Here is a 12,493-nt window from a genome sequence, read left to right as displayed (position 1 = left end):
CAGAAGGCTGAGATCTGAACATCGCCGTAGGAGACCAGCTCAGGCAGAAAACTCGGTGAGACTTCTATTGCCAGTTAACCAGCAAGAACAAAAGGAGGGGGAGGAAAAAACATCCTCACAAAGTGAGTGGTGAAGTCAAAACTTGAATAAGGTCTGGGTTTCTTCACTTAATTACGACTTTGCTTCAAAGCAATTGTTTTGGAAGCTCCTTTATATTTTCTGCTCTTATGGATGAAGTACTTGTAACTAACCTCATTTCTCAATGATTGGTCTGAAAAGCACTTGGATTTTGAAATATTTCGTGATTGTCTAAATGAATTTTTATTTATTTGTGTATTGATTGATTGGTGTCACTGGAGTCTAAACTCAGGGATTAACATTTGCTGAACGGTAAGTATGTACTGTACCTCTTGAGCTACGCTGCTAGCCCTGGGTGGGTGTTAGGACCTATCCTAAGTAACGAGTAGAGGTTGACACTGAGAACTACAGGGGACTCGGCGGAAAACCCGGGACTTTATTCTCACCAAGAAGTTCTGGAATTTCACCACTGTTCTCTGGCATCCCTGCTCTGAATCCCTGCCTCTCCGAATGCATTTACAAAGACGGTCATGACGTGTCCCCTCTGCCCCACAGCATTGTAGACAAGGTTGTTAATTAGAGGCCTTTCACTTCCTTTTGCATAGCGAGTTTGCCCAAGGAAACTTTCAGCAATAAATTCTACCTCTGCTTCCTTGAGATATAAATCTTCTCCCAGCCTCTTGCTGGAATTTAAAGGCCTGGACTGCATTTCTCTAGAAGCTGGGAGCCTTTCCTTTTAAGTGAAATCATGAAGATAAAAAGCCACTGTCTCGTGGCTTTTCTCAGACTGGAGGAACCAATTAGCACATACAGATAGCTTCCTCAAATCCTTTTCCCTTCACTCCACAGGCCTAGCAGCTTCCCGTGAGCTCGCCGCAGCACTGAAATGTCTTCCTGCATTTTACTTCAGTAGAGTTTGAGTTCTTTATGGCATCAGTCTTGATTTCTGTTACAACTGCCTTGAATGAAGTCTTTTCAGTACACATTTTCTTTCCTTTCCTACCTCCTTCCTTCTCATTTCCTTCCCTTCCCTTTCCTTTCCTCTTTATTCTTTCCTTTCTTGCCTTCTCTTTTCTTTACCATCTCTTTTCTTCCCTTCCCTGACAATAAAAGGAGAGCTACAAAAGAATGAGGAAATGAAAACAAAAGAATGAGGAAGTAAGGACTAGACAGTGCATGTTTGGTGACTTAATCTTACTGGAAACAGACAGCGGGGAGACCCACCAAGCAAGGCCCAGAAAGCAATCTCCAGGGACTCCGATTCTCCCTGTTTAACCCAAGGCCAAGCTCGGTGACAAAGGTGGCAGAGTGAGATGGCGGACATGGTTGAAGTCTTCTCTTCCCGTGGCATGTGCATGCCATGTGATCACATTCTCTGCCCCATTTCTTCCCTAATAAACCATCCAATCACTTTCGCCATGTTCCTGCTGGTGACATCAGGAGGACCTCAGTCTTCCTCATTCCTTTCTTTGGCGAAGGTCCAGCCGCCTTCTGCTCCTGTTAGCCTCAGTTCCTGTCTCTTGGGGTGGCTGAGCCTCTTTGGCTGGGAAAGTCTCCAGAATCTTCATCTCCAGATGAAAGCCACTCCCCACCTTCTCACAGGATAGGTGCCTTGAGAGACTGGGCTCAATCACTACGCCCCAGGAGTCAGACCTGCACCATAAACTGGAGAAACTCCTGGACCCCTCCAGCTACCTCCTGCCCCACCCAGGACTCCACCCGGACCCCATGAACCCACGCGTCCTGTCTCCTGACTCTCTTCCGGTCTCCATGGCTTCCCTCTTCAACTTTCCATTAAGGTTGATCGGGTCTGTGGAGGTCATTTCCTGCTCTTTCTTCATTCTAAGGCCCCCGTGACTCAGTAAACCAGAAACCGTTTCTCACCAAAGGAAATGCATTTTAGTTTTTTTTTCTTCAAATTTTAAATAATACAAATATACATATGCCATCATGCTGGAGGGAGAGACCAGGGCCTTGTTTTTCGAGCCAAGTGCCTCCCTTCAAGCCCCAACGCTCGCCTTTGTTTTTTTGTATAAAATAATGAGAAAGTCTAAAATTAATTGGTTTTCAGGAAGACAATCTGTTTTGGGGAAAAGTTCTAAGCAAAAACAACCTAGTTCTATATGCTTTAAATTAAATCTTGTTACCAACAGGAAAGTTATATAGCTTATTGATTTTCTTAGTCATTAATTTACCTTAAGCATTACTTCAGTCTCGGTAGCATTGAGCTGTTGTAACTTACTTATAAACGCTCATGATAATAAGCTTCCATTGCCCTTTCATTGGGCCAACCAGCAGAGCAATTTTCTCTACACAAATACTGTTGTATTGCAAAGATACAACTGGGCTTAACAAATAACATAAACGTTTTCTGATGACATCACTATTTTAGTTTCATAAAGTGGTCATTGTAAATGAAAGCATAACTTTGTATATGGTGATACTATCAGCCATCTATTGCTTTTTGATCGTGTGTGTGTGTGTGTATGTGTGTTTATAAGTAGTAGTCTCAGTTAAACTTTGGAAATGCATTCATATGTGTATTATCTTGTTCTGTCTTTGAGGCTGTGAATGACATTTCATGAAATGTCATCTAATGAGATGATCACATATAGCTTCAGTCCTAATATAGACAAAATCAATCTCATCGCTTTTCTCCTATTATAGAAATCTAAGCTAGACACCTCTGCTGCCTTTGTGTACTCTTTCTTGATCTGTTGGTATGTCATCTTTTTTTTTTGCCAGTCCTGTGACTTGAACTCAGGGCCTGAGCACTGTCCCTGGCTTCCTTTTGCTCAAGGCTAGCACTCTGCCACTTGATCCACAGCACCACTTCTGGCCTTTTCTATATATGTGGTGCTGAGGAATTGAACCCAGGGCTTTATGTATACGAGGCAAACACCAGGGCATATTCCCAGCCCATGTCATCTTTTTTGATTGAGATGAATATTAAATCTGTACCACTTAAAAGTGTTTAAAATCTACTTTTGCTGGAAACTCTAATCCCTTACCTGGGCCCATGGATTAACTAAAGAAAGAGAAGAGTTAGGCATCCCAGCTTCCTTTCATGTCTGTGGAGTTTGCTCTGAGTTTCTCTCTCTCCAGTCATCTCCTTGGGTTTCAATAAGGACGCGATGAACTCCTCATATCTTTGTAATGGGAGCTACCCCTAAAAAAGGAAGAGAAGCTTGTCCAGAGGCTAGACCAGCTGGGACTACATAATAATTATTCCTACTTTTCTAATGCCCCAGTTCTTCCTCTGGGCACAATTCTTCCTAGGGCACACGTCTGTATAAAGAAGTTAGGGTAAAAACACACACCTTACTCCTTCCACTGCATGATGTCTTGAGTTAATAAAGCTTCTGTCACTGGTCTTCACCAGTAGTTGGTACTGTATTTGGCGTATTGCTGTGATTGCCTGGAACCCTTGTGGTTGGGCTTTCCTTTGCATACTGGTGATGCTCCATCTGGGGGCCTATGAACTTTCTATGTAGGCTCCATCTTGCAAGTCTTACCCTTCAGTCCTTTACTCTATCCCAGTACGGGCCTTTTCTTGACTTGTTCTAATATGGAATGTTCCCCCACGCACAGCCGTGCTAGAGATGGGGCTTTGGAAGGTAATTGGATCATGAGCTTCTGCTGACTCAGGGACTCATCCGTTGATGGGTTGGTTCTTACTCTGATGGGTTCCTGAGGTGTGTAATGTTAGGAAGTAGGACCCAGTTGAAGAGCTTGGGTCTTAGGAGATAGCCCAGATCTCCTTTCTGTCCTGTCTCTGTCTCTGCCTCAGCATAGAATCCGAAGCAAAAAACAAAAACAGAGTCCACAGTGGCCTGACATCCCTGACTCTAAACTTTTCCACCTTTGAATTGGTTTTCTCAAGTATTTTCTCAGAGACAGAAAGTGACTCCCTTTCGTCTTTACCAAAGCTGGGGTCTCATTCCTCTTCCTCAAATCCTTTAGGCCTACGATGGATTGACTGTCTCCCAACATTCATGTGTTGAAACTTAACCCCCAAGGTGACAATATCCTGAAATCAACCTTGGAAGGGCTTCGCTTGTGAGTGAAGCTTACCAAAGCCTTCTTCCTTCTCTTTGTGAGGAGCCAGCCACAGGACAACCTCCTGGAAGCAGAAGCAGACGTTTAATCAGACGCCACATCTGCTGGAACCTTGATCTTAGACTTCCCACCTTCCAGAACTGGGAAGAAAATCCATTTCTCTTCTCTACAAATCCTCCAGTCTCAGAAATTTTGCTACAACAGCACTAATGAGAAATTAGGGGGTGATCTAAACAGAACTCACTTTCCAGACCTGAATTTCTGGATTATAGATATGAGCTCTTTATTTCCTTTCTTCTATATGTCTTGTTCAATTTGCTGTCCATACTATTCTTTCCTATGTAGTACAATACTGAATCGTATGCTGGAAAGCTAGACAGTAGATATCATGAGGTATCAGAGACCTATGAGTCCCCTTTACTTTCTTCCTGAGATTGGGTAACCCTTAATCAGTTACCTACACATTTGGCCTGCAACACATGGAGGGAATTTTTTAAAGAGTTTTTTTTTTTTCACTACTGATCTGTAATGAATGGACAATTTTATTTAGATGAACAATTTACTTCAGGCCTCTGACAAGCTTTATGACAGGTTGAGATCTATCAAGACATATTATCCCAAATAGTTTGAATTATTTGAAGTGGCCAATAGATTCACAATATCAATGAAAAGGGATGTTTTTGGTGCTATTGGGATTTAAACTCGGGGCCTGTGCTTACTAGGTAGGCACTATAACAATCAGATTCCTCCTCCTCCTCCTCCTCCTCCTCCTCCTCCTCCTCCTCCTCCTCCTCCTCCTCCTCCTCCTCCTCCCCTCCTCCTCCTCCTCCCCCTCCCCTCCCCCTCCCCTCATGGATAAATTCATGTTGGATTTGATCAGTTCTTGCTGAATATATGGAACTATCACTGGTTCCATTAGTATGTGCAATTAACATGCTAATTTAAAGTAGCTTGCAGGGATGATAAATTTCAATGATCTGAACCACTTATTCTTTTTTCAGTGAATAAATTAAAATGAAAATTTATGTTAATGGCAAGTGCCACAAAGAATGAACTTGGTAAATCATCACAAAACTAACTTCACTGACTCAGAGCTCTGGATTTGGAGGCTGAAACACTTTGAGAAATGCCACATACTTGTATGTAGAGAATCATTACTAAGCTCTTTTTTGTGGTAGTAAGCTTTCAAAAAAGAATGTGGATTCTTTTGATAGACATTTAATTTGAATCCAGTTACTTTCCTCCATTATGTTTCTTTTCCTACTACAACATTTAACATTTCAACTGTTAGGTTGTCTGCAATCCAGTGGCATCACCCCAGTGTACAATGTTGTATAATTATCACCACTGTCGAGGTTCAGAGCTTTCCTTCACCCCAAGGAAGCCGTGTATCCACACACCAGTTCCTCTTATTTCTTCCCCACTAATCTGCCATTCCTAATTTGCCTTTTATCCCCATTGGTTCACCTCTCTGGATGTTCCAAATCCATGATACGTGGTCTGCGTTTCTGGTTTATTTCCCATAGCATCACATTTTAAAGTTCATGCAGGTGGTATATGCTTATTTTTATGGCTGCTTGTAGTCTACTGATTGGCCCTTTCATGCTTTGTTTATCCCTCTCTATAATGATGGAAGTTTTAGTTCTGCTCTTTTTGGCTCTTGTGAATAGTGCTCCTGTGGACAGTCATTTACAGTATTGTTTGGACGTTTGGTTTTTTATTCTTTGGGGGTATATATCCAGGAGTAAAATTGCTGGGACTTTTGGCAAGTTTATATTGAACTAGATGAGGGAGCAGCGGAATTTTCCCTAGTGATGTGAATGCTTCATCTTTCCACACAAGTGATTAAATTGGTTGTTGTCTTGTTTTTTTTCCTGAAGTTAGAAATGAAGTGATTGGTTATGTACAGTTCTTGTTAAGCTTTTGGGCACTTAGAAAATGGTGTGGACTTGGTCCACGCCGGACTCAGTTTCCATCAGCTGTACAGCAGCTGCCTCCGTCCATGAGAAATAGTTTCAGTATGGTTTAAATTTGTATTTCTCTATGGATAATGAATGTTTGTACTCACATTTGTTGGTTGCCACGTTTCTATTGTTTTAAATTATACTATGATTTTCATACTTGGAATCGTAGTGCAAATCACTAGCTGCAGAGTAATGCTACCTTGGAAGAAGGAAGAAGAATGTTTAGCCTAGTGATGGTGGCTCATGCCTCGAATCCCAGCTCCTCAGGAGGCTGGACTGAGGACTGCACACTGAAGACCCCCAAGCAGGAAAGCCCGTGAGCTTCTTCTCTTCCAGTAACCCACAGAAAGTGGGAAGTGTACTATGGTTCTATGGTGGAGTGCTGTCCTTGAGCAAACGTGCTACAGGATGGAACCAACATGCTACACCCACGCCTCTGTACTGACACATGCACACACAACAAGGTTGAAATTAAGATTTCAGAGAATTCATGCGATTTAATAAGCTATCCACTACTTGTATCTAAGGTTTTCCATTATTGAAGAAAACAATATTTTGATGGTGCTGGAGCTCAAAACCAAGTCCACATCCTAGCCTTCTGACTGGTTATTTATTTGTTCTCTAAATGGCATGGGATAAGAAACTATAAAATATTTTCTTTGAAAATTACTCATTAACTAAGATAAGGTTTGGGTTTTGCCATTTTTCTCCCCCTCCTCTTTTTGCAAAAAAATCTTTTTACTAAGTTTGGTAAATCGTTGGGGAATTGAGTGTTGGTGTTCTGAGAAGACAATCTCGGAATTTAATACTCCTATTTTTGTTCTGCAGTTTCTCCTTCTATTTTCCGATCTGCCATTTTAGCCATCGGCAGATCAGATTATTCATGTTGCTGATTTTTTTCAAGTGCGTATTAGCCAATATCCTAATATCATTTCAAATTTGTAGTATCATTTTATACCATAATTTTATGTAATTTAATATGGTAAATTTAGTATATTGTAGGGTAATTTTGCTTACTATATAAACTAATTCAACATCCTTCCTTCCAACGTTTATCCCTAAGGAATGCGTAAAGATTGTTTTGTGTTGGTGCTGGCACTGGGGCTTGAACTCAGGGCTGTACAGTCTCGCTTGTTTTATTGCTCAAGGCTTGCTCTCTACCGCTTGGGCCACGCCTACACTCAGCCCCCTGAAAGATAATTTTTTAAAATAATGTTTTTTTAAAAAAAAATTTATTTTATTGTCAAGGTGATGTTTTAAACTAGATTTCCAAAACAGTTTGTGAAGACAAGCCAGGCAGACGGTTTCCCTGTGCCAGTTCTTTCTTTGACTTCTGTTTTCTCCTTTGGGGGCTTTCCTCCTTCCTTCAACCCTCCACATACTAGGGAGAGCTGGGTATATTTGCGTAGGAGCAGGCAGTTAGTGCAAACTCACAGTACTAGTTCATTTTTGCAACCCACATACAGTGGTCGGTGAATGGCGAGTAAGGGAGCCCCAGTTCGGCAGTGGCTTTGGAGGGTGCATCGTGAGTGGGGAGATTGTTGCTTCAGCCACAATGACTTCCTTCAAGGGTCTCTTAAAATGAGAGAGGAGCGGCTTGATTGGGTTTTTCTGCCTGTCCCATGTTGTCCTTTGTTTGCACCCCGAGTTTTGTGTTATTGCTTAAAAGTGTTCACTACTTAAAAAATGAGGAAATTGTCATGAAATAGCAAATTGTTTCTCACGGATTTCCTGTCTTGCTCCTATGACCCAGATATTCATAATAGGCTCCTGTATGGTAAAAACCATGGTTGTGTTTATTCAATATAGCATACCTATATTACTGAAAATATGAAGCAGGTTTCATTTGTGAAGCACATCTAACTGTACAGATAGGTCCTACAGATAATTACTTCAGTTAATTGACTGTGGATGTAATAGAATATTTTAGTAAGCAATTATCCACTTTGCTGTCATATAAGAGGAGAAAAAGCAGACACAGAGTACTGTCATTGTAATTATTCACATTGATTATAAGGAATGCCTACTTGTCTATATTGGGCATTTAAGATGACCTTGCATCAACATAGGCAGAATCGTGATTCCTGTTTTGGTACTTTATCAAACTACTGTTTGGTTTACCCAACCAAAGCTTAACTCAGGCTCTGGTTAGCTCAGGCCTGAAATCCTAGCTACTGAGGGGACTGAAATCCAAGGAATGTGGTTCAAAGCCAACCTCCTCAGGAAAGCCTGTGGGACTTTTATCTCCAGTTAACCACTAAAAAGTCAGAAATGGAGCTGTGGCTCAAGTGGTAGAGCACTAGCTTTTAGCAAAAAGGCTAAGGGACAGCACCCATGCCCCAAATTCAAACCCCAGGACCAGAAAAACAAAAACAAAAAACCCAATGCACAAACAATAATAATAAACATTAGATACTCTTAATAATGTTAGGTAAGCCTGAAAATTTTAAGCAACATTCTATAACATTAAAAATACTGAAGAAATTGTAGTGTTTGTTAGAGTTTCTTTGAGAGAGTATGAATTTGGAAAATTTCAGATGCTAATTTGTTTGATAAATAATTTTAGATGACACGTGTACACATGAATACAACTTGAACATAACTAGGTTTTTAAGGCAAATTAATAAAGATGCCAATAATTTGCTGCCCTTCAAGGTTTAAACATTCTGCTTTTTGATGGTTATATGTACTATTAATATAGAAACCTTTCATGGGAACTAACTCTGAAAAGGAAGCATATACTCAAATGCTAAAGGAGTTCCATTTCTATGCTCAGGAAAGTTTCTTTTAGAATTGTTTTCCCAACCATGGTTCTCAATCTAAAGGAAATGGCAAATTATAGCAGATTCCATTGGGGGAATGGAAGACAATACATCTGCTTATTTTTGGCACATGATACTCTTTTGCTGATCTCCAAACAGAAGAATTAGGCATGCTGTGATAGAAGATGTTGAAACAGAGTGAATTATTACATCCCACAGAGGCCCGCTTTATAGATGTGTCGCCAGGACAAGTCAGTCTTAAGTTCTATGCCAAGATAGGACAACTTCCACATTGGCCTTCCAAGAGCCGGTGCTGCAGACAGATTCCTCAATGAAAGGCCAAGAGCCATGGGAAGAGCGGTGAGCAGGAGAGAGTTCCTTGAGGGTAGAAGGAAGGCTTATTCCCACAGACAAGATCTGTTTGTCTCTACTTATTTCTACTTTTTAATGAACCACAGAATATAACACGAAATAATGCTTTTAAAAGAAGAAATAAGAAAGACTTAACGGTGTGAAAGACTAGTTAGTACTTTCCTTTTTTATTTATTTATTGTGTTGGTTCTGGCCCTGAGGCCTGAACTCAGGGTCTGGGTGCTGTACCTGAGCTTCTGTTGCTCAAGGCTAGTGTCCTACTCGATGAGCCACGGCACCACGTGCAGCTTTTTCTCAGTAGTTTACTGGAGATGGGAGCCTCAGGAACTGTCCCACCCAGACTGGTTTTGAACTACAATCTTCAGATCTCAGCTTCTTGAGTAGCTAGGATTACAGGCACGAGCCACCAGAGCCTGGGTTACCGCAGTCCTTTTATGTAGTCATTTACTCAATTGACATTTCTCAACACTGACACTGACTGAGGCGTGTTGTTAGAAACCAGTAAATCTTGATGATTTCTGCAGGAGCTCACAGTATACTGAAGTTAAACAATGTATACCAGCATATGAGTTTTTAATAAAGGTACACAGAGTGTATCAGTGGGAAAACATGGCCATTTGGGCAGGGTCAAGAAAGCCCTTATAGGAAAGTGACAAGAGTATGTTCAGTCATTAATTCAACAACTATTTATGGATTACAGTATCTAGTATTTTTTGGGCTGATGATGTAGAAACAAAGAAGTAAAGATTACAATCCCCCAAAAACTCATAGCATTGTGTGGGTAGTTATGCTATTAGGGGAATATATGAGGAGAATAAAAGCATATTCCAAGCAAACAACAGATGTCAAGGGAAATAGTGCTGTCTCTCTCTCTCTCTCTCTCTCTCTCTCTCTCTCTCTCTCTCTCTCTCTACATGCACATGTGTTGGTACTGAGGCACAAACTCAGAGGCAATCATTCTCACTTGGCTTTTTCTCTACCCCTTGAGACATAAAAAGAATGGAGCAGAATTTTGGAATAGAAACTACAAACTATATTTTAATATGCCAACCCAATATTGACTTCCTAATAATGAGTTGGATTTGTAACTTATACCTGGCTTTTGGATGGTTAATTGTAGAATCAGACCAATTTTTCCTTTTGAGCTGGCTTCCAACCACAATCATCATATTTGTGCCTCCTGAGTCGATTATAGGTGGGAGCTGCCAGTATTCGGTGATGACTTTTGGCTGGAGAACAACACCTCTATTGCTCACATGAACCCTGCATGTTGACCCAATGTTTTCCAAGTAGTAATAAATTCACTTAGATTTTTAACTCAGTGACACAGTACAGAATAATCTGTTGACAATGGCTTCTGGAGCTGAGTGGACTTGTTATAGATGGCTGGATGATGAGTATGTTATGTTGTGGATGAGTATAACCAGAAAACATTCAAAGAATGGAGCAGATGGGGGGGGGGTGGGCAGGAACTACAAACCACATGTTAATTTGCCAACCCGTTATTGACTTCCCTATAATGGGTTGGGCTCGTGACTTACACGAATGCCTCTAGCACAGTTACATCCTTCCCTGTTGGCTCTTGATGCTGGAGGATTTCTACACCATTTCACAAGGGCGGGGAAAGAGTTTGGAGTTTGGAACAAACGTCAGAGCTAGAATGTGAAGATGTTCGGTTTTATAATATAAACAGTAGCCATTGCTAGTGGCTTTTAAACAAGGGAGTACCATAACAACAAAAACAACAAACATGTGAAAATCACTTAGGTGCTTTGGAGGGGTCAATAGAGGAAGAGCAAGCTTACGTAGGAAGAATGTAGAGGATTCATTGTTAAGAAAGTTATGCAGACTAGAATAAAGATATTGCTTTTTAAGATGAGTCAATGAGGAATTTCCATGACTTGGTCATAACTTCAAAAATTGGAAGGAGTGGAAGACTAATGAATACTAACATAATATAATTACATCAGTAAGAAAAATCCCCCCTCTAGGGGTAGAGTTAAAGGAAAAAGTATTGGGGGAACAATTACATTATTCCGCACTGGGTGCTGCTTCCATTAGGATGCTAACAAGACACCAACCTTTTCTCAAGCAGGAAAGAATTCCATGTCTGTAATTAAGAAATTCCCATAACAAACCAGGAGAACATAGGCCAAGACCGCTACTGCCAGGATTCAGGCAGCCGAGAACGTAAGCATTGTGGGAGGTTCTTCTGAGTGACTTCAGATGGCTGTGCCACCTTAGGGACCATTCCATGGAAGGAAGCAGAGAAGATCCTTGTACATCTTCCTATGTGTGACAGCTGCTGGTTCACCTACTTGCCTTGCCCACCTTTCCCATACAGCACAAGTAAATGAATTTCTGGTTCATCCAGCCAATCAAAGCTCATGTGATTTAGTATTCTGTTTTATAGAAGATGTGTCTATTTTATACTTTAGAAACAAGAACATTGATATAAAATATATTTAGGAGACTTGTTAAATTAGTGTTTATAGTAGTAGAGTCTCATATTATTATTATTATTATTATTTTTTTTTTTTTGGCCAGTCCTGAGCACTGGTCCCTGGCTTCTTTTTGCTCAACGCTAGCACTCTGCCACTTGAGCCACAGCGCCCCTTCTGGCCATTTTCTGTATATGTGGTGCTGAGGAATCGAACCCAGGGCCTCATGTATACGGGGCAAGCACTCTTGCCACTAGGCCATATTCCCAGCCCCGAGTCTCATATTCTTTAAGAATAAAAAAACAACATTAATATCAGAGTTGGTGCTCAGAGTCTTTCGACCTGAAGGTTGGTTCTCTACCAGTTGAACCACATCTTTATCCCAGCATTTTGATGATTAACATGAGATGAGATCTCTCAGACGTTTTGGCCACCCAGGCCAATACCGAAAGGTGATATAATCAGATACTACTGGTATCTTCAGTAACTTAGTTACTTTTTCATTCCCTCCCCCTGCCACACACAGCCATACATACACAAAGACTGAAAAGAAAGTTTATTTTTGTCCAAACACATTCATTCAACACTAGGACTTAAGATGTTTATTCAACTGGAAGAAAAATCACAATAGTTTCTGATATAATTTTAAATTACATTTAATCTCCTTGTTTGTTGTCTATGTATAAGTTAATATTTAAACATAGAGTTTTAAACTATCAGATCTTTTATAAATTTCATTTTATTTTAGGCTAAAAATAAAATAAAAATGGTTTACATGTTACATAAGAAGAACTTGGTATCATTTGACCTAATTTTC

The sequence above is a fragment of the Perognathus longimembris genome, chromosome 5 (genome assembly GCF_023159225.1).
Source record: "Perognathus longimembris pacificus isolate PPM17 chromosome 5, ASM2315922v1, whole genome shotgun sequence".
In the NCBI taxonomy this organism is placed as follows: domain Eukaryota; kingdom Metazoa; phylum Chordata; class Mammalia; order Rodentia; family Heteromyidae; genus Perognathus; species Perognathus longimembris.
This window is presented reverse-complemented; position numbering follows the sequence as displayed.